The sequence below is a fragment of the Hemicordylus capensis genome, chromosome 4 (genome assembly GCF_027244095.1).
Source record: "Hemicordylus capensis ecotype Gifberg chromosome 4, rHemCap1.1.pri, whole genome shotgun sequence".
Classification (NCBI taxonomy): Eukaryota; Metazoa; Chordata; class Lepidosauria; order Squamata; family Cordylidae; genus Hemicordylus; species Hemicordylus capensis.
This window is the reverse complement of record NC_069660.1, coordinates 159,765,111-159,777,748: the sequence shown is the minus strand read 5'-3', so window position 1 is coordinate 159,777,748 and position 12,638 is coordinate 159,765,111. Positions and strand designations below refer to the sequence as shown.

The 12,638-nt window shown below is 42.1% G+C and overlaps 1 protein-coding gene and 1 long non-coding RNA gene across 3 annotated transcripts in view; one reads left to right on the top strand and one right to left on the bottom strand.

The window, feature by feature from the left end:
- The window catches only part of LOC128323662 (uncharacterized), a 45,048-nt gene extending 44,242 nt beyond the window's left edge, over positions 1-806 (top strand). Inside the window, exon 4 of the long non-coding RNA XR_008306415.1 lies at positions 188-806. This is a non-coding gene — a long non-coding RNA (uncharacterized LOC128323662). The remainder of the gene's footprint in view (positions 1-187) is intronic.
- Positions 1-12,638, bottom strand: part of COP1 (COP1 E3 ubiquitin ligase) — a 230,370-nt gene that overhangs the window by 23,551 nt on the left and 194,181 nt on the right. The window lies entirely within an intron of this gene.

Sequence of the window (12,638 nt, the reverse complement as noted above, 5' to 3'; positions counted from 1 at the left end):
CAATACGTGTGCCCAGACAGTTCTCAAAGATCGTCTGTGGGGAAGGTGGACTTCTGCAGGCTTCTCTGCCCATCCAGTTGTGAGAATGACCACAATACCTTCCACTGATTTCATATTATGTGTGCATGTAGGTATAAATATAGGTAATTTTGACACACTAATCCATGATTTCAACATCTCTTCACAGCAATGAAGGAACGATCCCCCATGTTTATTCATGAGGACTACGTGTGGAACACCACCAGAAGCTGAAGAAAAGTGAGACTTCACTGCCTCACATAGAGGCTTATCAGCACACCATAGAACACTGAGTGGCAGTATTATATAAAACAAAATATCGAGAGAGCGAGAGAATACACACACACACCCCTTTCCAGCATTTTCACGCTGAATTTAATAGATATGAATTCTTCAGCACTTCCAAGTGTGGGAAGGACTACGTTTCAGAAGTGAAGGAATAGGTGAAATTTTAGAACATTATTGGGCCAGATCTCTACACTACTAAGCCAAGAGTTTAACTATCTTCTTCAAAGACTTAATGAATGCAGCTATAATCTCTGAACTTAAAGTTGCTAAGCAGCTGTGTAGCTGCTTTAAAGATGAAGATCCCTTTGGCTCAATGCTACACCATGTGTACATCATTTGTCTAATGCTATGTACACTTGCAATTATTAAGTTCTAGCATACAAAGTATGCAACAAAGTAGAATGAACGTGAAGCTATTAAATGGGGCATTCAGATATGATAGTTTCCTACTTTGTATTAAATCAGCAAAAGCAGAAGTTCATGTGAGAAATCTAGATGCAACTGCTTCCACACTAGTGCTTCCATTTCACCAAGAGGTGAAACTATCTGACTAAAATACTCAAATGTTGACAGGTTCAAAACAAAAAGTTAGCTCACAGTGTTTCTATATCACTTGCATATTGTGGAAGTGTTAAGGAAAATTACAAATCTACTTAAAAGATATATGCCAAGCCAGTCAATAAAATATTTTTAAAAGCAGCACTCTGGGTTACCTGGAACAGGGAAATTATACCTACTTCATCAACAACATGACAAGATTCAAACTAAACTCAGAGTGAGTCATTCATTGTGGAAGCAGCTTTAACAACTGTTAGAGTTTAAGGTGGCAGAGTTCAGAAAGAAAGTCTGTACTATTACATCATGATGTTGAGACCTATCAGTTTATTTTGACTAGCTTTGGAAGGGTAGATATATAGAAACCAGGTCACAGGAGATGTTTACAGTGCTCCTGATGCTAAAGAATTGAGATCTGCTACATTCTGAAGGGCCAAACCCTGGTTAGTGGTAACTATGATTAAGGTCAATGGCAACATATGCTTCAACCTTGCTGCATGCAGGTGTGGTGTGACAGACATAGGAGGAAGCAAACAGTCTTGGGGTCCACTCACAGTTTCTTATTCATGATTAAGGAGCAGGATGCACTACATCCACAATGGCCTGGAAACAGTTTGTCACACTTGACGGGAGAGAGTGAGTGTGTTTGGGGGCGGGAGGGAGAGAAATGGGTAATAAGTCTAGAAACCTTTCATCATACAAAAAGAAACAGTATGGTTTCATGTATCACAAGTGTATGGTTACTGACAAGACAATTATGCTATTTTGAAAAAATGCTATTTGGAAAGAACAGTAATTACTTTTCAGTTTTTTAATCAATTTGAACACCCATACGATAAGGCTATAGATAATTTCCTGCTTTCCTGCACGGACAGGCAGCTGTCTGCACACACGCTCTCTCTCTCCATTACATACATGAAAACTAACTCAGAAGGTACTGAAAGTTATTCAAGATCATTTGTGCACTGTAGTGCCAAAGAGGATATTTGTGGATTGCCCTTCCCTCACCACAATTTGATGCAGACACTGACAACTGGTTCAACTCCTGACATCTTATATTTTAAACACACTACTCAGTCAGTCTTTGCCTCAAGAGCAATTCCAACATCTCCTCTGTCTCTCTTCCACACTATCTTGGTCCATTCTACATTTCATTCACCAAATACTTTAAACAGAACCCAAGCTCTCAAGAAGGTAGTTCTCAAGCTTAGACAAGTGATTTTGGAAAAGCCAATGGGTGGAAAATGCCACCAGATTTTAAGCAATGTGGGCTACATGGTGTAATAAAAGCATAATTATTTTCACCTCTAGAACATTAAACACATCATAAGCTCTGTGGCTGATCTTCTACCAATTTGATACTGAAAAAGTAAAATGAAGCTGTAGTTTTGCTATTTTAGAGTGGACACAGAGGGAGGCTGGCAAATTCTCTCTGGAAAGTGACCTCTGAGTTCAAGAGAAACATATGGCTGATAATTGCAGTAAATCTATTCAGACTGAAAAGTGGTGGCCAGGGAGTTCTGACATCCTAATCCTCCTTTGTGTCAGTGAGAAACTATTTCCCGGAAAGGAAACTCTAGGGAGTCCTACATATGGATAAGAAGGCAACAAATAGGAAACCTGATGAAAATACTAAAAAAAGAGATTAAAAATGAAACACGTTTCTTCATTTCTTCTAAATCCTGTGTTTTGCATAATCACATTATCTAGAGGCCTTGCAGAAGGATTGAAGTGTCAAAACACTGAAGTTTTAAGTTGGCAAGTGTACCACTAATAACAACAGTATGGCAGTCTCATGTTGAGCTCAAGAGCGAGACTCCTGAGGTGGTAATAATGAGTAAAGAGTTGCTACAGTCAGCTGGGCACCTTCCCAATTCCTCACGTAAGAAATGGCATTCACTGTGGGAATCTAGAAGGTGATAGGAATCATATACTTTTAACAAACATTATATGCAAATACACGCAGGCACAATTTGCAATTTCTTTAAGAAACTATGACATAAAAATCACTTGACACACAAGATTATTCTCTTCCAATAACATGCACATGTTGGTCAATGTTAAATAAATGACTGTGTTTCCTGCCTAAAACACTTTAAGCAGATCTCTTTCTCACTTGGTCATGTTTATAAATGAAACTGAGCAGGAAAAAGAAAACCCAAGTATAAATTGGCACCATTAAAAAAAAAAAAAAAAGACAACCTATACCATTTGAGTTATCCTTATAGTGATAGAAGACTGCATGTTAAAAGAGAACAAAAGGCTGAAAAGGCTAATGAGCATTTATAGACGCCACATGAAGATCCCATTCCTACAGAGCATGTATTTTGAAGAGGGCCAAAGACCTTTCTTTGCTCTTACCTTTCTAGTTTACTTCAGTGGGTTATGAATAGTGAGTGATATGGGGACAACAAGGCAGAGATGAAACTGGTTAAATAGCTGTTGAAATTTTAACATGAAACAGTTAAAAAATACATGTGGACACAAGCAAATATGCATGTGGACACATAACAACAACAACCACAACCAACAACAACAACAACCACAACCCCCAGCGAGGCACTACCTTGGCATGGTTGTGGGACTTGTGTGCTCTGAGGAAGGTGAGAGCTATGCCAGAGGTCCAACCACACTGGACAGGTCTCACCAGAGGAGCCAGACAAAGAGTGCCTCTCCCATCAACAATATGGTGAGACGTAACTTTAATAAATCTATACCGGATCAGTCATCGCCCGGGTCAATAAGGACATCTTGTTGCTATAATTCCTGGACATCTGGTGGCAAGTGGGCAACAGGACTCAGGATCTTCAGTTGAGCAACCAGGGCTGAAGACAGCAAAGTTACTGGAAGAAACGTCGCTTAACCGAAAAAAATATACGAAAAATGCCAACAAGGAAATAATGATCTGTTATTACAAGTCTAGTCCAACTAGAAGAGGTTATTTAAAAAGAATGTACCACATTTGGAAAGAGAAGCAACCAGATACAGAAATAACAGAACAAAGGCTAGCAGACCAGAGAAGATTCATAATAAGAAATAAAGTATTCACAGGAGTTGAGCTGGAAGAACTGCAAAGAGCAACACAGGCTCAAGACATGGAAGAAGAATTACCACCAACTGAAGAAGTTGCTCAGGCGCAGGTGGAGGAGGTGTTGGAAATCGAGGATGCCACTGTTAACTGAACTGTTTCAAAATCAAAACCAGGCAACCGCCCCTTTGCCTTCACCTCAAAAACCCAAATGCCGTTTAACAGAAAAGCAACCAGAACTAAAGCAAAAAATAACTGAGCACATGAACCAAACAACCACCAGGGTTCGACTTCCCGCTCTAAAAAAAGTTGCCAAAAAACAACTCGCTCGGGCATTAAAAGATGTCAATGCTGCACTTGCAGAAATAACAACCAAGAATTTGCAAGAAACAAACCAACTAATGTACAGTTCAGCAACAATAACAACACAAGAGCTCGGATATAAGATTAGTGGACCTGTAAAAAAAGAAAGCAGTACATCACCTAAATGGAAGATTAGATTAGAAAATAAAATCTCCAGCTATTATTATTATTATTTCTTGTTTACACAGACAGGTGTTATTGACTGGTTTGTTTTATCCAGACATCAAGTCCTTCCCAAGGACCTGGGATGCCAGAATTTTATTGTCAATTGTTATAGATATCGTCGCAGGAGATAGGCTGTTCCCAGTAAAGCTGCTTTTTGTAATTGGCTGATGGTGATTTCTATGGCCCCTATGGTGTTGAGGTGCTCTTCAAGGTCTTTTGGGACTGCACCCAGGGCGCCAATTACCACTGGGATTATTTTGGTCTTTTTCTGCCACAGCTTTTCAATTTCAATTTGTAGATCTTTGTATTTGGTGATTTTTTTCTATTTCTTTTTCTTCTATTCTGCTATCCCCTGGTATTGCTATGTCGATTATTTTGACTTGTTTTTCTTTCTTCTCGACTACAGTTATATCTGGTGTATTGTGTGGCAGATGTTTGTCTGTTTGTAGTCGGAAGTCCCATAATATTTTTACATCTTCATTTTCTTCAACTTTTTCAATTTGATGGTCCCACCAATTCTTGGCTACAGGTAGCTTGTATTTTTTGCAGATGTTCCAGTGTATCATTCCTGCTACCTTGTCATGCCTTTGTTTGTAGTCAGTCTGTGTGATCTTTTTACAACAGCTGATTAGGTGGTCCACTGTTTCATCTGCTTCTTTACAAAGGCGGCACTTGCTGTTTGTTGTTGACTTTTGCTCTTATTGCATTTGTTCTTAGTGCCTGTTCTTGTGCAGCCAGTATTAAACCCTCTGTTTCTTTCTTCAAGTAACCATTCTTAAGCCATTGCCAGGGCTTGGTGATGTCTGATTCTCCACTTATATTGCGCAAATATTGACCATGCAGCGGCTTATTTTTCTGCTCGGTTCTTGACTAGTTCTTTCTTGTAGGCCTGCTTTGTTTCATTGGCATTGAATAGTTTCTCATTATTGACCATTTGTAGTGCATCTTCTTCACTGTCCTTGATATATTCTTCAAGGCCTCTTTTCTCCTCCTCTACTGTTTGATGGACTTGCAGCATTCCTCTTCCACCTGAGCTGCGAGGGAGGTATAGCCTATCGACATCACTGTGGGGGTGCAGAGCATGATTGATGGTCATGATTTTCCTGGTCTTACGATCTAGCGTCTCTAGCTCTGCCTGGGTCCAGTCTATTATTCCTGCAGTGTATCTTCTTCTTCTTCTTATTATTATTATTATTATTATTAATTCAATTTCTATACCGCCCTTCCAAAAATGGCTCAGGGAGGTTTACACAGAAATAATATATAAATATTGTGCATATATTCTGCTTGCCCCTTCCAGTTTGCATGTGAAGCCCATCCCACCATAGTTTCAACACTATATTGCCATGCTGGGCTAAAATGAAACTGTGTTTTTTAAAAAAACAAAACAAAAGAACAGCCCAGACCAAAATGTCCACCAAGCCTAGCACTGCATTTCTCATAAAGGCCAATCGTGACTCTAGGCAGCTCACAAGCAGGACACAAAGGCAATAGCCCTCCCTTGCTGCTGCTCCCCTAGTAACTGGTACTCAAAAGGTATATAGCTCTGAATCCACACAATCATCATCATAGCCAGAGGTAAGCTTCATGAATTTGTCCAGTTCCCTTTCAAAGCCATCTAAACCAGTGGCCATCACAACGTGTAGCAACACATTCATCACACAAATTATGCACTGCATGAAGACTTTTCCTTTTGTGTCCTGAATCTCTTGCCCATCGAGATTAGCCAAGGAAAGAGACTTGAAGTATTATGAATGGAAAAATGTCTCCCTATCACGCACTCCCTTTCTCCACCCCATGCAACATTTTATACACCTTTCTCACCTTTTAAAAAATATAAACTAAAAAGTGCCTAACACTTTAGCCTTTAGCTGATACAGAAGGTGCTCCAGCCTCCTGATAGATTTAGTTGCCCTTTTCTACACTTTTTTCAGCTCTACAAGGTCCTATTTTGAGATGGGATGATCAGAAATATACACAGTTTCTCTAATGTGGTCACACCATAGATTTGTATAAGGTCTTTATGATAGTGGCAGTTTTATTTTTAATCCTTTTCTCAGCCTCTAGCACATAATTTCCTCCCCCCCCCCCCCACAAAACGGTTATAAAGAACTAGTTTCAAAACAGATCCTTGAAGGATGCCATGTCTGTCTTATTTCTATTGTGAGAATGGACTATTTATTCCTACTCTTTGTGTACTTGGTTACTTTGTGTACTTGGAGTTGGAAGGCTACTCTGTGAAGAGCAGACACAGCTGAGAAGGTGAGCAAGCTTTTCTAAACATCTAGCCTTTTCCCCTTCAAACAAACTAACAGGAAGAGGGGAGATTTTCAGGAGCTGTTTCTCTTTAAGGGGTAGGTTTTAGTCTCTCTCTGGGTGTGTGTTATTTGCTAGGGTTAGAATTTCCCAGGGCTAGGATTTGCTAGGGCTACAAACTCCAGTGTTTTACTGTGACTCTGCCTGGAGGGGTGGGGTCAGCTAGGGCTGGGAGAGGCCCCACATTCCTTTGACTCACATCCTGTGTCTCAGTTAGAAGGCTACTCTACATAAGAGGTGAAGGCCCGAGAGCATAGCAAACAGGGATAGCAAACAGGACGTAGGAGTTTTGCAGGAGTTTTGCAAGAAGTGTGCGGAGGAGCCTGGAACAAGCCCCTGTGATCACAAGGAGCTTAGTAGAGAAGAGAACATAAGTACAAATTCCTCCCTCGTATCCCTCATATTCTTGGGAAAGGCTGTTTGGACAGATAAATAGCTGACCATTACAGCTGAGACCTATCCTCCTAATAAACTATCCAATAAACACATAATAAACTACTTCTAATGAACTATCTCTAACTACTGTAAACAGCCAACAAAAACAGTATGAAGACAGAAAGTCAGCAGGGGAAGGGGCACTTCCCAGTGTATTTCACAGAGTGCCACATGTATGACTATTTGTTCCATGGGCAGAAGTCATGGGTGTGTGCTCAGTGCAAGGAGCTCTTGGCTCCCAGGAAACACGTTCGTTCCCTCAAGACCAAGGTGGAGGATCTGGAGAAGCTCAGAGAAACAGAGAGGCATGCGGATGAGACCTTCAGGGACATGGTAGAGGCATCCCACTCTAGGGCTGATAGCTCCTCTGCTGTCAGGGAGAATGAAGGTCTTGGGCAAGGAAGACATCGGTCTGAAGAAGAGGGAAATACTCCTTCAGAAAGGACCCCTTCCATGGATGATGAGCCCATATCCTCTTGCACAGGGGATACTCCTCTGGGGGTGGGGGCCTCCTTGTAGTGGGTGATTCAATAATTAGAGGTATAGAGAGATGGGTTTGTGACCTGTGTGTTGACTGCATGGTGACTTGCCTGCCTGGTGCGAAGGTTGCGGACATCATGCAGCGTCTAGATAGGTTCCTAGGCAGTGTTGGGGAGGGGACAGCTGTCGTGGTGCACGTTGGCACCAATGATGTGGAGAAGTGGAGTTGGGAGGTCCTGAGAGCCAAATTTAGGCTGATAGGTAGCGTATTGAAGTCCAGGACCCCCAAGGTAGCATTCTCAGAAATGCTACCTGTTTCACGCGCAAGTACAGTGAGACAGGCAGAGCTGAGGAGTTTCAATGCATGGATGAGATGTTGGTGCCAGAAGGAAGGGTTTAGATTTGTTAGGTACTGGGATACATTTTGGGGCAAGCAAGGTCTGTACAAAAGGGACGGGCTGAACTTGAACAAAGATGGAACCAGATATCTGGCGCTAAAAATCAGAAAGGTTGCAGAGCATTTTTTAAAATGGCTCCTGTGGGATAGCCAATGGGAGCTGGGCAGTATCCGGTTCGGCAAATGCCTTCTTTTAAAGTGTGAGGGTGCAAACAATTCAGATAAAACAGAAGGGGACAGAGCACAACCACTTAAAGAGCAGACAGAAGGCTGTGCCAGCTGGTCAAAGAGTCAAAAGAAAGATAGCATATACCAGGGAAGAGATTAAGCGTATAAGCGCTTATATGCCAATGCCAGAAGCCTCCGATCCAAGATGGGTGAGCTGGAGTGCTTGGTTGCTAACATGGAAGTAGATATAGTGGGCTTAACAGAAACATGATGGAACAGTGAGAACCAGTGGGACTCAGTTATCCCTGGATATAAACTCTATAGAAAGGACAGGAAGGGGTGACTTGGAGTTGGGGTAGCACTGTATGTTAAAGAAGGGATACAATCTAACAAGGTAGAATACCTAGGTGGACTGGAGTCCTCCACAGAAACCCTGTGGGCGACAATACAAGGCCTGAAAGGAAATGTGCTACTGGGGACGCTCTATCGCCCTCCAGATCAAAACGCTGACAGTGATTGGGAGTTGCAGGAGGAAATCAGGGAGGCCTCAAGGAGAGGCAGGGCAGTAATAATGGGTGATTTCAATTACCCACACATAGACTTGGTAAAGTCACAGTCAGGTATTTCATAAGTTTCATAAATATCATAAGTTTTCTTTTCTATAAACTAAGGAGCAATAAACCACAGGTCTCAATGCATCAGCAATTGAAAAGAAACTGAGACAAAATGGCACACGACGGCTGGGAAAAGAAAGGCACGGTGCACGTGCACAGCAGGGAGGGGGACCAGAGAGGAGCTAATTAATCCATCCGGAAGGTCCCTGCGCAGGCGCAGAAACCCATTTCTCATGATGACAACAGATCACTTCCACATCAGAAAGGAACACAACTCTGGCAAAATAATTGCAAGGTGATAATAAGGGAGACGAAAAAAGAGTTTGAGGAACACTTAGTTAAAAGCATCAAGGGGAATAACAGAAACTTCTTTAAATACATCAGAAGCAGGAAACCTGCCAGGGAGGCGGTTGGACCATTAGACAATGAGGGAGTGAAAGGGATTATTAAGGAGGATATGGAGGTTGCAGAGAAGCTCAATGAGTTCTTTGTGTCCGTCTTCATGGCAGATGATACTGAGCATATACCTGTTCCTGAACCAGACTTTTCGGGGATAGAGGCTAAAGAACTGTCAGATAGAAGTAACAAGAGATGATGTTCTAAACTGTCTGGAAAAACTGAAAACTAGCAAATTGTCAGGGCTGGATGGCATCCATCCAAGAGTCCTCAAAGAACTCAAAAGTGAAATTGCCGACTTCCTTGCTAAAATATATAACTTGTCCCTGCAATCAGGCTCTGTATCGGATGACTGGAAAGTAGCCAATGTAACACTGATTTTCAAAAAGGGATCCAGGGGCGATCTGGGAAATTACAGGCCGGTTAGCTTAATGTCCATTCCAGGCCTGCTGGGAGAGAACCAGCATGACTTCTGCAAAGATCAATCTTGCCTCAGAAACCTTTTGGAATTCTTTGAGAGTGTCAACAAGTGTGTGGATCAGGGTGATCCAGTTGACATAGTATACTTGGACTTCCAAAAAGCTTTTGACAAAGTTCCTCATCAAAGACTCCTGAGGAAACTTAGCAGTCATGGGATAAGGGGACAAGTACAAGTTCAACTGGTTGAAAGACAGGAAAAAGAGGGTAGGGATAAATGGAGAGTTTTCACTGTTAGACAAATGATAGGGCATTTTCTTGTTCTATGGCCAACTAGGGGAGTGGGCGACAAAGTGGCAAATACAGTTCAGTGTTGGCAAGTGTAAAGTGATGCACATTGGGACGAAAAACCCCAACTTCAAGTATACGCTGATGGGATCTGAGCTGTCAGTGACTGACCAGGAGAGGGATCTTGGGGTTGTGGTGGACAGCTCGTTGAAAGTGTCAACTCAATGTGCGACAGCTGTGAAAAAGGCCAATTCCATGCTAGGGATCATTAGGAAGGGGACTGAAAATAAAACGGCTAATATTATAATGCCCTTATACAAAACTTTGGTGTGGCCACACCTGGAGTACTGTGTACAATTCTGGTCATCACATCTAAAAAAGGACACTGTAGAACTGGAAAAGGTGCAGAAGAAGGCAACCAAGATGATCAGGGGCCTAAAGCACCTTTCTGATGAGGCAAGGCTAGAACATCTGGGGCTATTTAGTTTAGAAAAAAGACAAATGTGGGGAGACATGATAGAGGTCCATAAAATCATGCATGGTGTAGACAAAGTGGATAGAGAAAAATTCTTCTCCCTCTCACATAACACTAGAACCAGGGGTCATCCCATCAAATTGAATGCCAGGGAATTTAGGTACTTTTTTATACAACACATAATCAACTTGTGGAATTCTCTGCCACAAGATGTGGTGACAGCCAACAACCTTTAAGAGGGGTTTGGATAACTTAACGGAGGAGAGGTCTATCAATGGCTACTAGTTGGAGGGCTATAGGCCACCTCCAGCCTCAAAGGCAGGATGCCTCTGAGTATCAGTTGCAAGGGAATAATGGCAGAAGAGAGGGCATTCCCTCAACTCCTGCCTGTAGGCTTCCAGTGACATCTGGTGGGACATTGTGTGAAACAGGATGCTGGACTAGATAGGCCTTGGACCTGATCCAGTCAGGCTGTTCTTATGTAATGTTCTGCCTAGTGACTAGTGGGATGCAGTTTTAAGTGAGCACTTCAAAGGCATACAGAAGGAACATTGCTCCTTTGCTCAGTGGCAATTAGAAGCACTATAAAAATAAATATGGCCTGGGGGCAAAGATGTAACGCATGTTGCTGAATGAGTCATGAAGTGTTGGTAGTGCAACATGTAGAACAACAGGGTGGTTGCTACAATTAGAGGTAGTAATAGAACAGAACTATTAGGGATGGCCTTTCCTGAACCGAACAAAGGTGCTCACAGTTGTTCTTCTGCAAAGTCTGAAAGAAGGTAGGCTGGTTGTTGCAGGAAAATGTAAAAACAAACAAAAGAAAAAACACCTTAACACGGGGCCAGCAAAAGAAGTAGGAAGTAACAAAAATATCCAAAAACCCAACCAAAACAGGATTCTCAAAAAGAGCATGAGGCAGAGCTGGTACTCTCACTAAGCTCCAAATATCTAGAAACTATGAGGCAAGGCTACAGCTTCACGACAGAGAACACGCTTTGCATGCCAGTCCCAATCCCTGAGAACATCAGTTGACAGAATTTTAGATTTGAGGACTGGGAGAGCCCTTGGAGAGTCACTGCCAAAGCAGACAGTACAGAAGGCCCTCAAATACAACAGGCTCATTTCCTGTGGTTTTGCTCATTTGTGGGCAATCTCCCTGTATGCTGATTTAGTTATTACAGGGGTCGTTTTCGTCATTCACAGGTTTTCTACTCCTCTAACTAACTTGTAGAGTATACAGTACAAAGTAAAGTGATCCATTCTTGTGCTGCTTACATATGGTGTGTGGGGCTGAATATTTAAAAAATTTAAAAATACAGGTTGCTCTGGAGGCAGAGGGTAGGTGCTGATGTTTAAATATCCACATGACATGAGAGTGGATATTTAATCTTTAACTACCAGCAGCCCAGAGTAGCCTGCATACTTGACGCATAGGGAAGTCTAAAGTTTAGATATTCAACCCTGCGTGCCAGGTGAGTAACCTAAACACATTTTGGGGGTTGTACCAAGTGCTCAAATATTGCAGTTTCAACATTCACGGACTTTCTGTGAATGTTACCTGTTCTTTGTTAGCACCTCATTTCAATGTTCCCTGACTTCTACTCTCCTATGCTGTTTTCATGCTACTTTTTCGTTTTTGCTAAAGTATGTTTCTTGTAAGTTGCCTTGGATCAGTTGGAAGAAAGGCTAGATAGATAGATAGATAGATAGATAGACACAGAGAGATATCACAAAAAAACCCCATTGTCTATTTTTTAGAATGTTGGAGACAGTCAAAACAGAGGCTGACACATGGAGTATGGCAGCTCTGGTGCTGCTGCACTACAGACTAGTGTAACTTCACTGTTTGTGCATGTGCAGAGAGGAGATTTTTGACCATCTCCTCCGCCCCTGGAAGTGCTTCCCTGTGATCCAGAGCTGCGTGGCCATCAGGGACTTACTTTTGGGTTGCAAGGAGCACTTCTGGGGCAGGGGAGATCAGCAAAAATTGCCTCCCCCACAGGCTTTAATCCAGAACACAGCAGCAATGCCTGCACAGCACCAGCACTCTACCGGGAGTGCCAGTGTTTCCTTAGTCTACAAGTTGGCCAAAGTACTGTGCTCAAGTCTCAAAGGCTCCTCTGATTTGTTCATCATTCACTGAGAAGGCAAGGGAAGCATCTAGCATCAAGACGGTTAAAGCAGAAAAAGATTTTAAACAGAACACACAGGTAAAGAGATTTTATTCATAAA